At 41.7% G+C, this 14,012-nt stretch overlaps 1 long non-coding RNA gene across 1 annotated transcript in view; it reads left to right on the forward strand.

Annotated features, from left to right (window-relative positions):
* The window catches only part of LOC142054371 (uncharacterized), a 50,774-nt gene that overhangs the window by 31,554 nt on the left and 5,208 nt on the right, over positions 1-14,012 (forward strand). The window lies entirely within an intron of this gene.

Genomic DNA, 14,012 nt, shown 5'->3' on the forward strand with positions numbered 1-14,012 from the left:
TGTTTGTTTGTAGAGAGAACAATATGAGTTCAGACATATCTATGTAGATAATACATACACCTTCCACCATAAAAAAAACAACATAGGTGTATCGCAGGTACTCAGGCTTGGATACACCCCGCCAGTGTGGTGAGCCAGAGTAGCCCATGGACCTTATGCAGCAGCGCCTCTTAGTGATACAAGTATATTCTGCATTTAGTTAGTATAGGAGAAGAAATATTTTTGCTTGCCTTTCCTTTTACTTGATTCCAAAGTCACTAACACAGCAGGCAAACAATTTAACTTCCAATAACTTATATCTGATAATTATTCTTACTGTTCAAGCCATAGTTCTTGTTACATTTATGGCTATGCACGGACTTGCACTGCAATCTCCCCTTCAGATCATGGGTTGACATATATCATATTGTTTTTAGCTTAGATATACTTTTAAAGTCTAAGAAAAATGTTATTTAATGTTATTTAATTTTATTTTTTAAAATTCTCATCTTCAGTATACCAAAGATGCTTTTTGATTATGAGATGTTCAATTTGCTGACCGTTAGAATTTCAAAAGAGATTGAAATTTGAATTCTTTTTCAGCTGGGAATTTTATACCAGCTAAACTGGCTGAAATTCAATGGGAGCCTTTTGTTTATTCACGAGTATTGATATTATGGTATAACTTTTCAAACCGCTTTTGCAACTCACTGGATCTAAGTCTGATGTTCTCTTACAAAAGTGTAACGGACCAGCTTATTAGTGGGATACCGGTTCAACATATGTTGACAAGACTCAGACAAAATTAGTTATTTGGGTGTGAAAGTTAAAAAAAAAAACAATAAGAATACAAGAAAAGTGGAAGGTACTAAGTAAAACTAATTTAATCCAGTGTGGTCTCTACAATAAAGGTTGATTCTAAGTTCTTGGTACAGATTACTCCATTTAACAGGGAAAAAAAGGCATGTTTGTTATTTTTAAACTCACAACTATAAACCTTTAATAACATCCAGGATATTTGGTTTGGAAAAAGGGTAGCCTACACAACTTTTTTCCTATGCCCAGAAGTACGTTATTATATGCCAAGTATATTTTGGGGAAAAAAAAAAAAGAGTCATTCATCACATCCGATGGGGGACTATGATAATGAAGTAATGAAAATTAGGCAAGCAAAAGCCCAGCTAGAACTCAACCTGGCCACTGCTGTAAGGGATAACAAAAATTGTTTTTACAAATATATTAACAACAAAAAGAGAATCTCCATTCTCTATTGGATGCAGAGGGGAACATTGCAACTGAGGATGAGGAAAAGTCTGAGGTACTAAATGCCTTCTTTGCCTCAGTCTTTAACATTCAGACCAGTTATCCCCAGGGTGTTCAGCCCCCTGAGCTGGATGGCAGGGATGGATCACAGAATAACCCCCCATATTCCAGGAGGAAGCCGTTTATGACCTGCTGCTCCACCTGAACACTCACAAGTCTATGGGGCTGGATGGGATCCACCCAAGAGTACTGAGGGAGCTGGCAGAGGAGCTCGCCAAGCCACTCTCCATCATCTACCAGCAGTCCTGGTTAACAGGGGAGGTCCCAGACGGCTGGAGGTTTGCCAATGTGATGCCTGTCTACAAGAAGGGCTGGAAGGAGGATCCAGGGAATTACAGGCCGGTCAGCCTGACCTCGGTACCAGGGAAGATTATGGAGCAGTTAAACTTGAGGGAGCTCACCAGGCATGTGCAGGACAACCAGAGCATCAGGCCCAGCCAGCATGGCTTCATGAAAGGCAGGTCCCGCCTGACCAACCTGATCTTCTATCACCAGATGACCCGCCTAGAGGATGAGGTAAATGCTGTGGATGTTGACCACCTGGACTTCAGTAAAGCCTTTGACACTGTCTCCTTCAGTATCCCCCTAGAGAAGCTGGCACCTCATGGCTTGGACAGGTGTACTCTTCACTGGGTAAAAATTGGCTGGGTGGCTAAGCCCAGATCGTTGTGGTGAATGGAGCTAAATCCATTTGGCAGACAGTCACGAGTGGGGTCCCCCAGTGTTGGGGCCAGTCTTGTTTAATATCTTTATCAATGATGCGGATGAGGGGATCAAGTGCATCCTCAGTAATTTTGCAGACAACACCAGGTTGGGTGGGAGTGTCGTTCTGCTTAAGGGTAGGAAGGCTCTGCAGAGGGACCTGGACAGGCTGGATCAATGGGCCAAGGCCAATTGTATGAGGTTCAACAAGGCCAATGCTGGGTCCTGCACTTGGGTCACAAAAACCCAATGCAATGCTACAGGCTTGGGGAGGAGTGGCTGGAGAGCTGCCCAGTGGAGAAGGACCTGGGGATGTTGGCTGACAGCTGGCTGAGCAAGAGCCAGCAGTGTGCCCAGGTGGCCAAGAAGGCCAACAGCATCCTGGCTTGTATCAGGAATAGTGTGGCCAGCAGGAGCAGGGAGGTGATCGTGCCCCTGTACTCAGCACTGGTGAGGTCACACCTCGAGTACTGTGTTCTGTTTTGGGCCCCTCAGTACAAGAAGGACGTTGAGGTGCTGGAGAGTGTCCAGAGAAGGGCAATGAAGCTGGGGAAGGGTCTGGAGAACAAGTCTTATGAGAAGCATCTGAGGGAACTGGGGTTGTTTAGCCTGGAGAAGAGGAGGCTGAGGGAAGACCTTATCATTCTCTACAGCTACCTGAAAGGAGGCTGTAGTGGGGTGGGTGTTGGTCTCTTCTCCCAGGTCACTAGCGAGAGAACAGGAGGAAATGGCTTCAAGGTGCATCAAAGGAAGTTTAGATTGGATATCTGGAAAAATGTCTTTACTGCAAGAGTGGTCAGGCATTGGAAGAGGCTGCGCAGGGGGGTGGTGGAGTCGCCATCCCTGCAGGTGTTCATAAAACATGTAGATGTGGCACTTAGGGACATGGTTTAGGAGGCATGGGGGTGTTGCATTGATGGTTGAACTTGATCATCCTAGAGGTCTTTTCCAACCTTAATGATTCTATGAAGTAAGTATGAAGTAATACATGTGGCACTAATCCTTGAACATATCTAAAGACCTAAGTAATTAATTCTGGCTTTCTTTTATGTTTTTCAAACATTTGCATTGGAAGCTTCATTATGAGATGGTTTAGAGTTTCCTCTGGCTCCTTATCTTCTTTGTAAGACTCATTTTCTATCAGACTTCTTTATTCCCATTCTAATGTTGGTGGTACTTACGTTGCCATGTGGTACCCAGCTGTGGTACAACCAGTATGGCTACTGGTGCCAGGTGAGCTGGGGTCCTGTCCTTCTGAGCAAACCAAGAGAGGAGCCCCTACTGCTGCTGGGCACTGCTTGCTTTGCAGCCCACAGAAACAGCCTCTTCTCCCTGCTTTTCTATTTGGGGTGAAGCGGGGAGAGGTGTCCGTCCATGAGCTTTTGAAGCTGCTGGCAAATAGCATCCACATTTGGCAGAAGGATTGTAAGGCAAATCAGAAAACTAGGACATCCAGTCTGGGGTAAAGTATCTGATTTGCAGCAGCATTTTGGCTCTACCAAAGCTCTTCTCCCACAGGTCTCTGTGAAACCAAGGGAGAAAAGCAGTTGCTGTTAAAGGCCTCCAGAGGGAGATCCTGCCCATCTAAACCCAAGTGCCAAAATGCAGCTCCTTAGTTCCACCCTGAATTCCTGAAAGTTTCATGAAACTAGACAGCGAGGGTGTGGAGAGGGAAGCTATAAATACCATGGCTGAAGGAGCAGCTGCAAGCATGAGTTCACCTGTAATTGGTGGCAAGAGAGAATCTGAACTGGTGAAAAACACCCTAATCCCTCTGGTTGTGGGAGAAGCTGTATCCAGAGTTCACAGACCCTGTAACCCCAGTCATCTGGAGAACCCTTCATTAGGTCCAGTAATTGTTCACTATATGAGAAAGCAATATTGAATTATCAGGCTGGATATGTAGACCTTACTGAGTGTTAGGAATTCTTCACATAGCTCAAAGCAGCATACAGAGACATGGAGGAACAGCTGTGGTCACTAAGAGAGCATACAAACCAGAAGCAAATCCCTGCCAAAGCCAGAAATGGATGTTTTCAATTCAGGGAGTTAAATTCACCAGAGTGTGGTTATACCTATTTAAATGAAAATATGTTATAATCAAGGACAATAATAAACATAACCAACAACTGATCTATATCAAAGAGCCAACACAAAAACTCAGACTCCCTTGGAGATGTGCAAGAGCTGATCAAATCTCACTGAACAGTAGCTATGTTTTTCTGTAGTAGACAAAGAGTTAATTTAATGTATTTTGTTGTTGTTCACTTTTGTTACCAATAAGGTGTGTCGAGGGGGTTGTCCAGTTAGGATGGATGATGAGAAAATGGAGGGGAGGGTGCCAGGATTACTGGGGGTCTAGAGCATATGGCCTACGGTAGTAGAGTCATAGAATCATTAAGGTTGGAAAAGACCTCTAGGATGATCAAGTTCAACCATCAATGCAACACCCCCATGCCTCCTAAACCATGCCCTGAAGTGCCACATCTACATGTTTTATGAACACCTGCAGGGATGGCGACTCCACCACCCCCCTGCGCAGCCTCTTCCAATGCCTGACCACTCTCTCAGTAAAGACATATTTCCTAATACCCAATCTAAACCTCCCCGACACAGCTTGAGGCCATTTCCTCTCATCCTAAACAAGGATCTACAAGGAAGTCCTACAAGGAAGGGTGAAGGGAGCTGCACTTGTTTCACCTGGTGAGAGGAGGCTAAGGAGTGACCCGCTGAGAAGAATGGCTTAGAAGGGTGAGCTCAGTGGGAAAGAGACAGAATGAATATCACATGAGATCCCAGACATACGCACAGAGCACAGGCACACAGCTATGAAGCGCATGTGCAATAAATCCTTCATGGCCACTGAGCCAACGCAGTAGGTATAGCTGGAACACACTTAAACGGGAAGACCAGCACGTCCCCATGGTTACAGCATACACACAGAGCAACTTTTGTCCAGTTTCAGACCAACTTCTGTTTGAGATTTCTGTAGAAAAATGTATGTCTAGTATTTATATAACTATGCAAGTACATTGATAATATATTGTTCAGTCATAGGAGCAAGGAGCTTGTGACTTCATATGGCTACACTGATTCAATTAAAAATATTTTTCATTTATCTAATACAACAAGACATAAGGCAGTATATGACACTTCAGAGAGAAATAGAATTTTCAGTTATCAAGTCAAAATAACATAGAAAACCTGCTACATTCTACAAAGAAGTAGAATGCAAAGTTTGGTAAATAATTCTAAAGTTGGGGTTGAAAACAGAAAATTAAGAGTATAGATTAAAAACTTTTAAAATTTTTAAGAAAGTCCTGCTTTGTGAAAATATTTCTTTTTCAATAGTTTTTACTATGAAAAATACTTTGTATGGCTACTACCCTGCAAATGACAGCTATGCTCTCATAGTAGAGACAGCCAATCTCAAAATGAGGCTCCTGTGAGCTCTGTAAAAGTTGAATGCATCAGATATGTTCTTCATGAGTTATTCTCGTTTATCAGTTTATCTCTGATCATCTGGTTTAGGGCAAAGTCAGGTTATGTAAACTCCTTAACTAGTCCTCCAACATTCTTCATTATTTTTCCTTTCAGATAGCAACCACCATCTTGTGGTCAGCCAGGTTGCAGCTGGGTTTTGCTCACCAGCATCTTCCTGCACCAGAGAATAGTTACACTGCTTGGCCTTCGTGCTTTGATACCGTTTTTTTTTTTCTGAGCATTTGATCCCTGACTCATACTGACAGTCGAGGCCAGTTTGAGTCACACTCTTGTGAGAATCTTTCCTGAAGATTTTAGTATTACTACAAGATCTGTCACAGTGTAAAACACAGCATATCATGTGCCTGTCTAGAAATGACTTCCCAGAAAGCTGTGACCATGATCCTGCATATACAGACACACATGAGGATGTCAATACTTGAATAATCCCCAAACCCACTGTAAATACCTCAAGCATAAAGCTATTTATAAAAGCATATGTTTGTAGGCTGCTGACTGCTGCAGGCACATGTACTAAGATGATTATAATACAATTGAATACATAATTTAATACAATCTGGCTTTGGTTTAATAAGGTGAAAACAAATGGATGAGCAAGGTTCTTTTATTCATGAGCTCTTGAAAACTGTCCTCCGCATATATGAACCCATTTAGAGTGGAGTACCCGGCTCAAGTATTTTATAGGTTGGAAAGGGAAGTACAGAAAAACAGGAGTGTAGTGCTTTGGGGCACTGGAACTGTTAGGAAGAGAGGTATTATTTTTCTCCCTTCCCCAAATACAAAAAATAGCCTGAACCGAATGGAAAAACATAGATGCTTGTCACCAGCCTAGCCCAAGTTAGGCAATCACAGAATGCATTAAGTGATCAAGAAAGCAGTGAGTAATTGATCTGTGAATCCTACTTTTGTTAAGTTGGTAGACACATAGATAAAAAAATATAAAGGAATAGAACTAATAAACTCCAAGAATTTAATAATTAATGGGGCTGCAATTTCTCGATCTATTTATTGAGAAATAGGTAGATAAATAAATAAATAGAGCTACATCTGACTGGGAAGGACTGTAATAGCAATGCCTTGCTTGTGACGGAGGTCCATTTTGCCAGGTGGTAATGAATCAAGCTGAAGGTTGATTGTTTTGGACATTTTTTCTCCTGGTAGTGAGTTGTGTATATCAAGTGTTTGGCCTTACTATTTCTAAATAAAACACTGCATTTAAGCTTACAGGAACAATCTAGTGTTGTAAAATGTAATTTATTTTTCAAACTCCGGTAGTCTGATTTTTTTCTAATTACTCTGCTGAGGAAAATAAAACATAATAATTCCAATATTGAATTTCACCTCCTTGGACTAAATAAATGTCATTTTCTGTGAAGTGAGAAGAAAACAGAGATCTGAAACCCATTCTGGTTTGTGTCCATGAGCCTCCACCAACTCACCTTCTTCTGACGCAAGTACAGTCACTAAGCTCAGGGCACTTACCCTCAATTACCTTGTGCCAAGAACGATACAAGCCAAGCATCACTGCTGCGTGAAGCAGAAAACAAAGTAAGCGGGGAAAGGGAAATCTGTGCATAAGAAAATATAATCCTAAGACTGTAATGGCCTGAAAGCACAAGTTTCAGCTGGTAAAACCTCAGGCAATGACCTGGAGTTCATTCTGATGAACTTCATGCAGGGAAACATGACTCCTCTGCAGCTTAAAGCAGTGTTGCACTGCAGGGGGCTGATGTTTTGCTGTAAGGAGCACTGTCCGGGTCTCTGGTAAGCAGGGCATCCTGCTAGCGCAGGTGCTGATGGAGCTAAATTATGCTTGCTGCTTCCAGCTCCTTGCCGCACCACCTCACAGCTCACAGGCAGCGCTTCATCGTCACCCGGCCTCATGTGGGCTGCCATAAATGCTATGCCACTTGATTTCCTAGTTCATGCAACTTCTCACTGAAGCTGCACAGAGATGCATCTATCATCTGTCATGAGAGTTTCACTTGTGTATCTTGTGTGAAGAATGAAATCCGAGTGACACTTCTGCTTTGGTGCAACATACCCACTCCACATCTCTTGCCCACGCAAGCAGACACATTGAGAATGTCTTTCTGAAACTCCTTTCCAAGGCAGACAAGCCATGCCTAATCCGCCCAGAAGAGCTACTCTGCACTGTTGACCTCTGCTCCGGCAACATTATGATGAATATAGTAATTTGTTTTCTTGGCACAGTTTCTGTGTGATACAGTAGATAAATTTGATCAATCAAATGAGCAATCCACCCATCCCAAATGGATAATAAAAACCCATAAGAACTGATCTATTGAATCAGGCTACAGGTCCCTCTAGTTCATTAGCCTTTCCTTGAAAGTGGCTGACACAAGATGCTTGGGAAGCAGCAGACGAGCAAGGAAAGCATGTAGTGACTCTTCCCCAGTTCTTCTGTGATCTGCAACTAACTGACTTGCTGTTTCACAGCACTTGAAGTGTTTTTCACTCATGTATCTAATTGCTTCCTGGATATGTATAAAATTTTACTACCTATAACATCTTCTGGAAGTGTTCCACAGCTTTGTGTTTGGAGGCTTGCTTAATTTCCATTTTTTTTCTTAACCTTACTAGCCTGATTTTCTTACTTGTAAACCTGACGTTTTTATTACTTTCCAACTAGCGGGATGATGAATCAAAAAGTTATGGTGTGGAATTTAAGGAAGGTAAAGAGGGTACTGAGGTATTTAACAAGAAAATAAGATCTCTTCTCCCTGGTATCCAATGATAGGACACGTGGGAATGGTTCGAAGCTGTGTCAGAGGAGGTTCAGACTGGACATTAGGAAGCATTCCTTTACCAAGGGGGTGGTCAAACATTGGCACAGGCTTCCCAGAGAGGTGTCTGATGCCCCAGGCCTGTCAGTGTTTAAGAGGCATTTGGACAATGTCCTTAATAATGTACTTTAACTTTTGGTCAGCCCGGAAGTGGTCAGGCAGTTGGACTGGATGACTGTTGCAGGTCCTTTCCAACTGAAACAGTCTATTCTGTTCTATTCTATTATTCTATTCTATTCTATTCTATGTATTAGAAAAGGTACAAACACCCACGATGCTAAAAAATTTTGAGCAGTGATAAGAAAAGACATCAAGGGAGGAAACTGAGGAAAACTGTTCTGACTGTGAAAGAAAATGTTTTCTATCAGTGCAATGTATTCCTATATGAAATATCTAGTAAGAGATTGGGTTGTGTCTAAAACTAGACTGGACTGAACCCTTATGAAAGAGTAGGGATACTTCTGCATTGGCACTAAATAGCTTTCTCTCTTTGCAGTGAGTTCCTTTACTTTCTTCTGTACCTGGGAACCAAATTGTAAATCTCATGTTTGTGTGACTGCTCTTCGTGCTTTGGCATCTGACCTAGTTTGGATTTTGCCCCACCGGTTTCAGTCCAGGTTTATAAATGTATCATACAATGTTTTTATCTAATCATCATTATACGTTAGAGAAGGAAGTTATAAATCCATTTATCTGCTCCTCCATTTTATTACCCGGTTTTGAATAAAGATAGAGCAGTTTAGGAAATTGTAGGAGCACAATTGGCCGGTCAATAACTGCAGAGCATTAGCTGAACCTGCTCCAGGTGCCTCCCATCACAGGCAGGCAATTGTCCTTCCTTGTGTCCCCTGGTCCTTCTAGCCCCTGGACACACACATGGCAGTGGTATGGAAGCAACCCTTGCAGAACCTCTAGTGCTGTAGGATTTTGCGTCTCCTCCATGCTCTCTAAGAACACACAGACAAATGCGAGAGAAAATAGTCAGGCTTTGAATCTGTGTGGATTTACTGCTCATTAAAACACCAGCATTTCTGGAGCTCCGACACCCAGACTGGAAATCTAAATAAGTTCATAAAAATAAACAGGGCAGACAGAACTCAGTGCATTAGGTCTAATCCCAACGATAGCGTGGTGTGGCCTCATTTAACACTGGGAACTGGCAGAGGTAGCAGATAAGGAGAGAGTGGTGACAGATGCTGTTTGGCACCAGATAAGGAAGTCTGGGTTTTTAGCCCACACTGTGAGTTAATAATGGCTACAAAAGAGGACACACAGACTGAATTGTATGCACTGGTGAAAAAGCCTCTTAAAAGTCAGCCTCGACGAAAGAAAGCTGGGTTTTTGTATGCTCCAACGTAATGACAGCACTGAACAGAATATATATGCCACCACGGAGGTAATTGCCAAAAACTTTTTCCAAGGTTCTTTTAAACTTTCTCTTCTTTAAAAAAAAAAAAAAAAACACAACATAAAACAGAGCTGACAAAAAAAGAAAAAGAACTTCGTGAATGACTCTGGCTTATGCATGCACCTTTCCAGTCCTTCATTGTAACAAAGAGCGGCCACTGGGCAGAAAACTGGGTTGGGATTCATCAGCCACAGACTCTTTTTTAAATTACTTAACCTCTATGTGTATCACTTTATGGTTGCTCTGAGAAGTGGTGTGCTTACAGCTAACTGGCTGGGAGGACTTAAATGTTAACATACATCTGTTGGGTATTTTCCCCCTGGATTATCAGAGTAAACAGGAAAAATGTCAAAGTTTTCATTGCTCACCTTGCAGAGGATGAGGTGCCCTGCAGGGCAGATTGCTTCGCTGCTGCTGCTGTGTGGCTGCCTCGCCCTCTGCAGGGACTTGTCTGGCTCGAGGCGGGCAGAAGTCTAGTATGGACTGGACTTGGAAGTAAATGCCTGAAAGCGAGATGTGAGACACAGTTAGCATGTGGAACTAACTGCAACAAGATATTGCTAAAAGGCAGACATTAGTAGGATTTTCATAGATATAAAAGCGTATATATAAATTATTTGGGGTGAGTTGTTGAGCAAATTGTTTCATATTCTTGTGACGATTCAAAATGAGGATAATTATACTTACCCTATTGAGTAAACTAATTAGAGATCTAAACATAGAAAGCACAGTATGTACCTAATGTGATTATCCTCAGCTCAAGGAAGAGAGCATAGCGGAGAGATAACAGGAAAGTGAAACAAAGGGAACATCAGCCCTTGCTCTGGTGCCAGCATGGCAGAAATGCCTCCATGGCATTTAGGCGAGGACTAAGATGAGGAGGGCATCAGGCACCTTCACAGCTCTCTTTCTTCTTCACCAGCGTGGGCTCGTATATCAGTTGTTGTTCAGGTGTGAGTTAGCTAAATAGAAATGACATCTTCTTCATTTTGACCGCTTGCTAAGTCCAGGACAAGTTGAAAAACTTCATCTTTTGCTCTGCTGCTCTTTAATGGACAGCACATGCTGCTGTGAAGGCCTTCTTTATCACTGACATCAAATATAAGATGGGAGGGAGATATTTGATATATCTGGTACCAGTGGCAAGTCCAAGCACTATGTGGGGAGAAAGCTGAAGATGAAGTTCATGGTTTGGCTTTTGAATAGCTTTCAAAATACAATACAATACTGATGCAGTAAAGAATATGTTAAATGAAAATGTCGGTACCTAACTACTGCCTACCCTGGACACTGACTGGGTATCCAACAGGGAGAAATCAGTACCTTTCAGATACTGAATTTAAGTTAAGATTAATTATGACTGAATTTAACCCAATGAGACCTCATAGTAAAGCTCAAACAGAAAAGCAAGGATCAAAAGAAAGCCAAACCCTTTTGCAAACGCAGGCTGAAACACAATACCCTCCATGCTATTCTTTGGTTTATTGCTCCAGATTGAAGCAGATTTAATCAAACTCTTTATTATTTCTCCATGCAGCCTGCGGCATACTAATCTCAAAAACTCTAAAAAGGAGAGTAGCTTCATATCCTCCTTGTTTGGCTCTGACTGGCCTGACCTTTTCCATTCCTTTTCTGACATATTACACTTAGGTAAAAAAGGCTGAAAGTGAGGTCTTAACTTGGAAGGCAATGACAGTACAACTGTGCTGGTAGCCCCTGTCAGTAGAGTGCTTGTGATAGGTACTTGGCTTATGCAGATACCATTCTTTTTATTAACATGGCAGTATTTCAGCTCTTCTCATAATTTTAGTGCAATAAGTGATTTGGGTGTTTCTGTGGTATGTAAGTGGATCTAGACCCAAGTCTTCAGTCAGTACAAAGTTATCTGCTACAATTCATATCGTCACTTTGGTCTGGCAAAGTTCTGACGATCATACAGGGCTTGGCTCAAGTAAACCAGGCTCCATCCCACTGACTTCTAGACGGTAGTACTGTTTCTTTGCACTGCCTCTGCAGTTATCTCCAGAAAAGGAGGCAAAGCTCCATGAAAGGAGGAGGTCCATCTCTGCTCACTCCTCAAAAGGATACCTTAAGGTCAGTTCCCTAATGATTCATTCTCTTTGTCAGAATGCATGGAGAAGGGCCCTACCATTAAACCATTACTTGCATCATTTTGTGGTTCCAGGGTAAAAATGACCATGCAATCTGTTATGAGAAATAAATACTGTATTCTGGGAAGATTTTTCCAAGTGGCAATAAACATCCTCAGACTGCTAAACGCAAGACGATCTATTTCCTTTTCTGCTTTCTTAAAATTCCATTAGTTTCTTTTGTTTCAGCTAGGTGGACAGGAGGCTTGTTTTCAAAGGTTTCTTGGTAGCTGAAATATCTTGCTTTTTATTTTATCTTTTACTAAAGGCATGCAATAATCCCCCTACAATGTGCCTGTCATGTTCAATTGCTTAATTAAGTTACTGTGGTGAACTCATTAGGACTGTAACAGTTTAAATCTATTATCCATAGCCAGCCAAACATTAGCAATAAAATGTTAGTATCTTATTTTGGAGTGTGGATGCTACCTTTCTGCTAGAGGGCAGAAATACTAAACTGACCATGTAATTGAAAATGTAGGCTCCTTCTTACAGCCTGCAGTCAGTGCTCTCTCAGTGCCCACGTATGTATGTCCTTGCTTAACTGTTTGACAGTAACAATCAAAAATAAACTAAGAAATAGTAACCTGGTCAGCACTAAACTGCATAACATGGTGAAGAACAGAATGTTGTTGGTGAATTACAAATAGTGCACCCATATGATTGCCAAATAAGGCATGATTTGAAATTAATACGGATATCCGCCCAAATCCCAACATTTACTAAGTATTGCTCCAGGCAGGCTTATGGCTGCACGGCTACATTCGGGATTGTAGCTAAGTTTGAAATGGGCAAAGAAAGAACAAAAAGAGTTCACATAAAAAATCTTGGTAGGCACATCATTAATCATATCGTTAGTACTAGAGCAAGAACGATGCAGGTCAGGTGCTTTTAAGAGCTCAAGGAAACAAAAACTGAGCATTGAGACCAGTAATTCAGTTAATCTGTGGGAGAGGTGTCCAAACCCTGAAAGAAACGAAGATTTACTGTCTTCAGTGGTGCCCACACCAGACTCTGCCCACCACGGCTGTAGCACAGGCGATTCTCTTAACGAGCTGGAGCTGCTGTTTGGTAGCGAGAGGGGCTTCAGGATCAGAAAGAGAATATTCAGCACTTGGGTGGACTTTACATATATTTAAGATACTTATTAAGATTAAGACAAATAACAGACTGTTTAGGTAGACATTGTCATTAATAAATCGGCTCTAGCAAGTCAGTAAGATGACATATGTTAAAACGTTCTGGACAGCTTTTTGTGTTTCTTGTTTTACCACAAAACTTCTTGTGCATGATATAAGGATTTTCACTGCTACAAGATTTATTTGATTCAATTAGAGTCTCTTTGAATTAAGAGGGTGTGAGTGCCAAATATAATAAATATTTCCTGAAAGTTCTGAGAAAGCATAAAACAGATCTACAGCTTTCCATATTGTGCAATAAGCTGCTGTCTTTGTCTCTGTGCTGATCTATATTCTACTTTTCCTGCTTCAGTTCATGAGTATAATCATTTGAAGAAAAAAAATCCGGTTGTTGTAAATGACAAGTCCATGTAGTTTTTCAAGTCTGAAATCAGTGACCTTGTTCTATGGCGCCCGCCACTTCCTGATCAACAACCGCCCACTCCTGCGAAGCACTGTAGAGAAAAAGAAGCTACGTTATTGAGAATAAGGTTTATTTCAAAAGCTAAAGAAAAAAATCAATTAGGTGTGGGATCCAAATGTGATTGTAGAAGTATTTTAAAGGGTAGATTACATTTAGCAGATTCTCTGAGACAAACTCCATTTGTTTCAGTGGAGCTGCACAAGGGATGACTGTGACTGGTAGCTTCTAGGCAGGACTGGCTCTGTCTCAATAAATAGCTGTGCTAAGCACAGGGGAGAAACACCCCTCTACGTTACATGCAAATGACACTGATGCTAGATACTTTCTGACTATAAACAAGGAACAATTTTTTAGCACTGAGAGCATTTAAAGGTTGTGGTTCCTTGCTCATTTCTGTCAATTTTAACATCAAGACTGGGTATTTGTGCTCTGGTTCAGAAAACAGCTAATGCTGGGCAGCCCTGTGGCGCTTTATGTAGGAGGTCATGCTACAATGACAAAACAGTTCTCTCCAGCCTTGTGAACAAAGAGGATATA

Source organism: Phalacrocorax aristotelis, chromosome 3, assembly GCF_949628215.1.
Source record: "Phalacrocorax aristotelis chromosome 3, bGulAri2.1, whole genome shotgun sequence".
NCBI lineage: Eukaryota > Metazoa > Chordata > Aves > Suliformes > Phalacrocoracidae > Phalacrocorax > Phalacrocorax aristotelis.